Here is an 8,056-nt window from a genome sequence, read left to right as displayed (position 1 = left end):
GCTGCCCTGGTCCTCAGCAGGCTCAGCTGCGCCGGGTACGCAAGGTCGAAAGCCTTGAGCTGCACACCCCCAGCAGCAGCTAGAGAAGCCGAGCCGCAGGCAGCTTCCGGCTCTGAGAACTTCCGGGAGCCTCGCGTTCGGTCACGGCATTCTGCGCATGCGCAGGACTTTGGCCCGCTCTGCCGGCTTCATGGCGCCAAGGCACCCAGCCACGCCCAGACCTCTACTGTGGGTCCACGGCCAATGGATGAAGAGGTAGTGGCTGTCACGCAGGATGGCCCCGCCTCCCGTACTCAGGCATCTGGGGCACAACTGCCCCGCCTGCGAGCCCTGGCCGTTGTCTCTAGGAAGCCCTCCAAGCTTGCCCGGTGCAGTGCACACACACAGCCGGTTTGCACTTTGTAAAGTCCAATGAGTGTTCCACTCCAAAGTCCATGCCTGCGTCTTGTGTGGCACGGAACCCAGACAACATAAAGTACTTAAGGACACGAAGTGGGCGCATTGGACAGTACTGGGTATTTCAGTTCCAGCCCACAGACAGAATGAGGTTCTCTGAGGGTCGGGCCCATGTGTTGCTCTATATGATGCTGCGCTGGATTTCATCGGGTCTAGAGGCAGAGAGCAGTACTGCAAGCCCTCCCTCAGGATTAGGAAAATTAGGGGTCTCAGAAATAGTGCACGATTGTCTCTGCAAGTATCAGACCCACTCCTCCTCAGTGCCTGGCACAATGGAGGTGATTCAGCAGAATGTCCGTCCGCCTGCATGCACACATTTATGCAGTGCCTTCCCAGAGACTGAGAGAGCAAGCCGTGGCCTCCTTTCTACCAATGGCAGATGGCCACCGGCCGTTTGTGCTTTGGAAGAAAGGAAGTCGTGCGCAGGTAGGTAGGTTCCTCTCTTCGGTATGTATAGTGGGTCGGTAGGTCAAGGGTGTCGTCCAGATCTCCTACACCCTTCTTCCTCGTGATCTTTCTCTTTACTCCCCTCCCTGTTGGGTAGAGGGTACCGATCGTGGTTCCCCATGGGCTGTGTTGAGTGATTGATGTCACTGTCTTGTTTTCTAGTGTCTCTATGGAATTGTACACGGGCACCCCCTTGCTTCACAACTGTGTTTTCTGCCCTTCCTTCTTTATTCTGGTAACCTGGTTTTGCACTTTCACTTGCACAAGTAGACTCCCGGGCTACCTCTTGCAAAAGAGGCAAGGTGAAAGGGACCAGGGCAAAGAGCACATGAAGTACACAGTAAAAACTGCCTGGGACCAAGTTGTGTGAAGTCCTACCTGTCCTTCGACCCTTTTGATGATGACAGATTAGCACCAATTAGTACACCTGTACCACCACATCCTTCTTTCTCGATGCTGCCTGTCCCCAGACACCATGCTTGAGCCTCAAGCACTCTCTGGTCAATCAGCCTCTGAGTCCAACTTTTTCTTCATGACGCTCACATGTTCCCATGGTTTTCCCTGAACTTCCCTGGGAGTGTCCTCACACCAGCTGCTGTGTGAGCCCATGTCTTCAGTGGCTTTTATTTTCTCTAACAAACGTAGAGGAGGCCCCTGGGAGCCAACGAGCTCTGAGATGTTCTCCTTTGCTCCTGACATGCAGAAATGTAAACTGTCTAGGTAAATATCAGGAAGGGGATTTTGAGGGAAGTAGAGTCATGCAAGCTCGTCGAAGCATTAGGTCATCTGAAAGTGAGGAAAAGAGAAGGCATCCTCCCCTCCTGACCGATAGAGACTTTGCACTGCACACTCATGGACACCGCATGAGAGTGGCTGTCCCGGGAAGTGTCCGTGCTCTTGGGATTGTCATTACTGGTCTCTTCTAAAGGAGCAAACATTTCTTAGTATGCCTCCTGGTCTGGGTGGAATGTGAACGCCCTCTTTGATTTCTTTGTAAGAGTCACTACTTTTTTTTCCTAAAGTGTATGTCTTATCTGGACATTACACCACCAAAAGCAATCCGTGAAGCCTAAACACGTGAAATCAATCAACCACCTACCAGAAACCTCTTGGTTCATTGAGGTATGAAAGAGTTTCCCTTTATCTCAGTGAAACAAGGTGAGATCTCCAAGTCACCCTCAGACGGGCTGCAGAATAATGGTGACCAAGATGAGAGAAAGAGCAGTAAGGGCATGTGACACAGAGTGCTATGGACATCTTGAACTGAAAATTTTGACATGCAGGCATAGAAGACGCGAGACTCATCGAACAATACACCTAGGGAGATCAGGTGACACCGTCTCACTGACACAGACACTGAGAGAGAGAGAGAGAGAGAGAGAGAGAGAGAGAGAGAGAGAGAGAGAGAGAGAGAGAGAAGCAGAGACTGAGGATATGAATGGACGAGTACGGGGACATCCTCACGTGCACGGTGCACTGTAAAAGAGTAACAAGAAACACCTCATCGAAGAGGACACGAGGAAAGGAATTGTTACAGAGGGAGTGAGCCAGAAAACTCACAAATTGATCAGGTCATTACCCCTGGATTGTGACGGGCTAGGGCCCATTGGAACTGGCATTGAAGAGAGGACAGCAGGGGCAAATCAAACCCATGGAACCTCACTTGGGATAACCCCCTATCATTTGGCCCTGGAAAGATCCCTAGTGAGAATGGGTTCCCCCTATGTGTAGATCTGTGCTCCGAGAAGACACTCAGCGTAGTCGTGTTCTCTGGGATGGCACCCGGGACGAAACGTTGGCACATGAGTCTAGAGACGGCTCCCTCAGACTTCCCTGTGCAGTGCACGTCATAGCCCTCCACTTGCATGCTTCATTTTAGGGCCGGGCAGAGTTTAACGGTGCCGTCACTTGTCCCTGCCGGGAGATGACCTTGGTTTAGACAGACGGCTAAGGCTTTCCCCTGCTCTTCAGAGCCTGAGTGCTTTCTTTTCTTTTCTTTTCTTTTCTTTTCTTTTCTTTTCTTTTCTTTTCTTTTCTTTTGTAAATATAGAATATGGATAATTCTTGTGGCTCATTACTGAAACCTCCCTCCCTCCTACCTCTACCGCCTCCCTCCCAACAGCCTCATGTCTGTTCACTTGTCATGTCAACTTCAAGGTATTGCAATTTTTGTGTCGTTTTCCCTCCTCCACCAGTTTATTTATTTATTTATTTTTAGCTCCCATCAATAAGTGAGAACATGTGGTATTTCTCTTTCTGTGCCTGACTCGTTTCACTTAATATAATCCTCTCAAGGTCCATCCATGTTGTTGCAAATGGCACTATTTCATTCGTTTTTATAGCTGAGTAGTATTCCATTGTGTAGTTGTACCACATTTTCTGTATCCACTCATCCGATGATGGACATTTGGGCTGGTTCCAACTCTTGGCTATTGTAAAGAGTGCTGCGATGAACATTGGGGAACAGGTGTACCTTCGACTTGATGATTTCCATCCCTCTGGGTATATTCCCAGCAGTGGGATAGCTGGGCCACATGGCAGATCTATCTGCAATTGTTTGAGGAACCTCCATACCATTTTCCATAGAGGCTGCACCATTTTGCAGTCTCAGCACAATGTATCCCACCATTCTATATACTATTTTTATGAAGTGCAACTTCTTATTTAGATTCCATAGATGACTGAAATAGCGTGGCATTTGTATTTCTGTTTCTGAAATTTTACTCATAATTTCCTGCAATGTTATCCATGTTGTTGCATATGACAGGTTATTGTTTTTAATGGCTGAATAGTATTCCATTGTGAATATGTGCCATATTTTATTATTCATCTATCCATTCCTGAAAACTTACCTTGATTTAACGTCTTGGCTATCGTAAATGGTGATGCAACAAACATGAGATTGCAGATATCTTTTCAAAATACTAATTACATTTTATTTAAATATATTCAAATTAGTCTGTTCCTTGACCATTTTGTTCTACTACTTTTAATAGTTCAATTAAATTTCATACTATTTTATATAATAGTTGTACTTAAATTTTATTTCCACTGAAACTGTGTGTGAGCGTTTTCTTTTCTCCACATTCTCATCAACACTTATTGGCCATTTTGATAATAGCCACCCCAGCAGGAGCAAGATGATATATCATTTTGGGTTTGATGTGCATTTTCCTGATGAGTAGTGAAGCTCAACATTATTTTCATATACCTGTTTTTCTTTTGTATGTCTCCTTTTGAGAAACGTCCATTTAACTCTTATAACTATTTTTAATTTGGTGTTTGTTTTATTACTATTGAGTTGTTTAAGGTTGTTATATACACATATTTTGGGTGTTAACCTTTATAAGATTTATAGTTTGAAATTTTATTTCTATATTCTGTAGATTGGCTCTTTACTCTTCTGATTTCCTTTGCTAGTTTAGTTTGATGTAATCCCAATTGTTTATTATAATTTTTGTTGCCTCTGCTTTTAGACGCATCCCTGAAATCATTACTCAGCCTGATGTCATGAATTTTCTTCAAGACTTTATGGCACAGCCCTGCATTGTCTTGTAATATTTTTATAGTTCATAGTCTTACACTTAAGTTTTTATCTACTTTGAGTCAGTTTTCATAGAAGGTCACAAACAGGGGTCTAATTTTTTCTGCAGGTAGATATCCAACACATTTGACAGTACTTCTTTCCCATTGTGTGTCCTTGGCACCTTTGTCAAAAATCATATGGCTATGAATAAGTTTATTTTGAGTCTCTCCATACTGTCTCATGTTTTGTTTCCTTGTTTTGTTTTAATACTAGTCCATTTCTGTTTTGGTTACTATAGCTTTGTAGTATATTTTAAAGTAAGGTGAGGTAACCCCTCCACTTTGTTCTTTTTGTGAAAGATTGCTTTTCTTTTTCGGTTTTATTGGGGGGATTATACAAATTTTAGGACTTTTTTTTCTGTTTTTCTGATAAATTTCTTTGATATTTTGATAGACATTGCATTTATGTCTACATTGCTTTGGGTAGTGTGGATTTTTGAACAATATTAATTTTACAATCCACAGACACAAACTATCTTTTGATTTTTGAGTCTTTCTAAATTTTCTTCATCAATGTTTTATGTTTTTTATTGTATAGATCTATTAGCTCTTTGGTTATATCTTCCTAGCCTTTTTGTACCACTATAAATATAGTTGTGTTCTTGTCCTTGTTTTTCCAGATAGTTAACTAGAGTATAAAGATGTTACTATGTCGTGTATGTTAGTTTTGTGTGCTCCAATTTTACTAACTTTATTTATTATATCTCACAGTTCAGGGGTGCAGTATTTAAGATTTTTATATGTAAGACAGTATTATCTGGAATGAGAAAAAGTTTAACATTTTTTTTTTTTTTTTAAGTTTGGATGTCTTTAATTTCTTCCTCTTTGCTAATTGTTCTGGCTATCCAGGAAAATGTTGAATAGCATTTTTGTCTTGCTTTAAATCTAAGTAAAGTAACTGTAACTTTTCTTTACTCAGAGTGATATTATTTGTGACTTTGTCATATATGGCTTTAATTATTCGAAGGCACATTTCTCCTACATCTAATTTGTTTGTAGTTTTTAATCATAAAAATTGTTTAATTTTATCACAAGATTTTTTTGGCACCTATCAAAATAATTATAGTTTTGTGTTTTAATTCTGATAATGTGATGAATCATGTTTATTGATTTGCATGTGTTTAATCATCTTTGCATCCCTGGGATAAATTCCAGTTGATCACATTAAATAATCTTTTTAATGTTCTGTTGAATCTAATTTGCTAACATGCTAACATCTTGTTGATAGTTTTTGCCTCTACACTCATTAGGTTAGGTAATTAGTGTGTAATTTTAGTTGTTTTTGTTGTTGTTTTGTCCTTGTATGGCTTTGTTATCAGAATAATTCTAGCATTATAGAATGATTTTAAAGTACTTCTTCCTTCTCAATTTGAAAAAAAAAAGTGAGAAGAACTGGCATTTTACGTTTTTAAATTTTTGGTAAATTTCAGCAGTTGAGCTGTCAGAGACCCTGGGCTTTTTAACTTTATTTTATTTTTTGTTGTTTATGTTCATATTTTTTTCGCTATTGAAATATAACTGATTACACATATTTGTGGGAAACAGATTGATATCAGTACCTATGTACCTATGTGATGATCAAATCAGGATAACTAGTACATTCATCATTCTTTGTGACCCTTTTCCACTTTCTCACTAATCTTTCTCCCACTCCCACATTTCCACCCCTAGTAACCATAGTTATGTTCTCTCCTTTTGAAAGTTCTTTATTGTGATTGTTGTATTTTTACTACTTATTTATTTATTTGTTTTTTAGATCCCATTCATGAGTGAGGACATGTGGTATTTCTCTTTCTGGTGCCTGGATTATTTCACTTAGCATAAATTTCACTAAGAGTGAAGAGATCCTTGTGAAATGTGGAAGGAAGAAATGGAACCACAGAAAGAAGAACAGGGCATCCAGCCTCAGCCACACTGCAGTATTCTGGCTTTGAACCAGGTAGAGAGAAGGTAAGCTGGAAAAGACATCAACAATTCCCATGACAACCACAAATGCCAGTGATCGCCTACTTGGGGTAGTCTCCAAATAATTTTGGATCTGAACTCATTCAGCACTTGCTCTCTACTTCCCAGGTGGGCAGACAGACATGCTGAGTGGGAAATGCACTAAAGTGGAGTGGTTCTGCACATTTGTGGCCAGCCTTGCAAAGCCTGCAGCAGCTGAATCAAGAAGTGACCCATGGCCCATAGCTGAACTAGTAGCAGCCATGGCTCTCACTATGACCCTCCACATGGTCACATGAGTGACACCAGCAGGTCCGTGATCCTAGGTACATGGTAGCTGGACCCCTGTGCTGGGTTGAGTGTGCCTGAGTCTCTTTGTCTGGAGACACTGTTTACATTCTATAGTTCTCAGGTGTTAGCAGGACCAAGGCATAAGCTGCATGGAGCCTAGGGCAGACAGAAAAACTGAGACCCTAGAGACTGAAATCACTCAGTACTCCTCCACCCAAGGTGAGCAGGCAGACTGACTGAGCAGAAAGTCTGCTGGAATTCAGCAGGTCCCCACATTCACAGTCTGCCTTGTGTGACCCATGGGGACTCAGGCCATGGGTGCCCACATGGCCAATGGATAACTTAGCAAAAGCCCCACTGTAGAGGATTCTTAAAGCAAATGTACTTCACAGGGCCTGGTTTTTCAAAGCCTTGCAGTTTCCAATATTGACCTTGAAGAGGACTGGAAATTTTCCTCAGGCTACGAAGTCTCCATTGTAAGATAAAGATTTGTGGCACAGCAAGGTTGCTGGCTCAAGGACAGATCAGTTACTGATTGTTATGTAAAGATACTGAGAAATTGCTGTAAGAAGGTATGTTTGCTAAGATCAAGCTTTTGTTGATTGGGCCACTTATTTGCCTTACTGGGATGTCATCGGATTTGTTTCACTGAAAGTTACCAGCCTACCTATATTGTTAAACTATAACCCCACCTATGTTCTCTTCCTGTAACTTCCTGGCCTGGAAAATAAATGCAGGAAGAGAACCCCAATTCGGGGTTAATTTCCCAAGGAAGGGATGCCTCTCGCTTGAGCGTCCTGGGAAGATTAACCACTTTGTGGTCTCTCACGGGTCAGAAGAGATGGGCTTTGAGTAATCCTTTGCATCCAGGGGAAGTAGGGTGACAAATCCATGGGGGACACCTCACTTCCCTCCAGGGCCATCCACATACTTACATGGCTACTGGAATCCCAGCCATTTGGAGCCTAGACCCCTGAACTATAAGGGGCAAGTTTGGATCCCTTCGTCTGGAGGAGCTTCCTGCATTCTACAGTGCTCACATAGGCACCAGCAAGGCCAGGACACAGGCAGCTTGGAGCCTAGGACAGACAGAGTAACCTAAACCCCAGCATCTGAACTCACTCAACACCCTTCTCCCCAGGCAAGAAGGCAGACTGGCTGAGCAGAAAATCCTCTGGAGTGTAGCAGATCCCCACAATCACTGTCTGCCTGGCGTGGCCCATGCAGGCTGAGCCCATGGGTGCCTGCACAGCCCACAGTTAACATGACAGAATTCCTGCCTCCCCTGCAACACGACACATGGTAGCATAGGTGCTGGTAGGGCCCAAATCCC

The sequence above is a fragment of the Cynocephalus volans genome, unplaced genomic scaffold (assembly GCF_027409185.1).
Source record: "Cynocephalus volans isolate mCynVol1 unplaced genomic scaffold, mCynVol1.pri scaffold_35, whole genome shotgun sequence".
In the NCBI taxonomy this organism is placed as follows: domain Eukaryota; kingdom Metazoa; phylum Chordata; class Mammalia; order Dermoptera; family Cynocephalidae; genus Cynocephalus; species Cynocephalus volans.
This window is presented reverse-complemented; position numbering follows the sequence as displayed.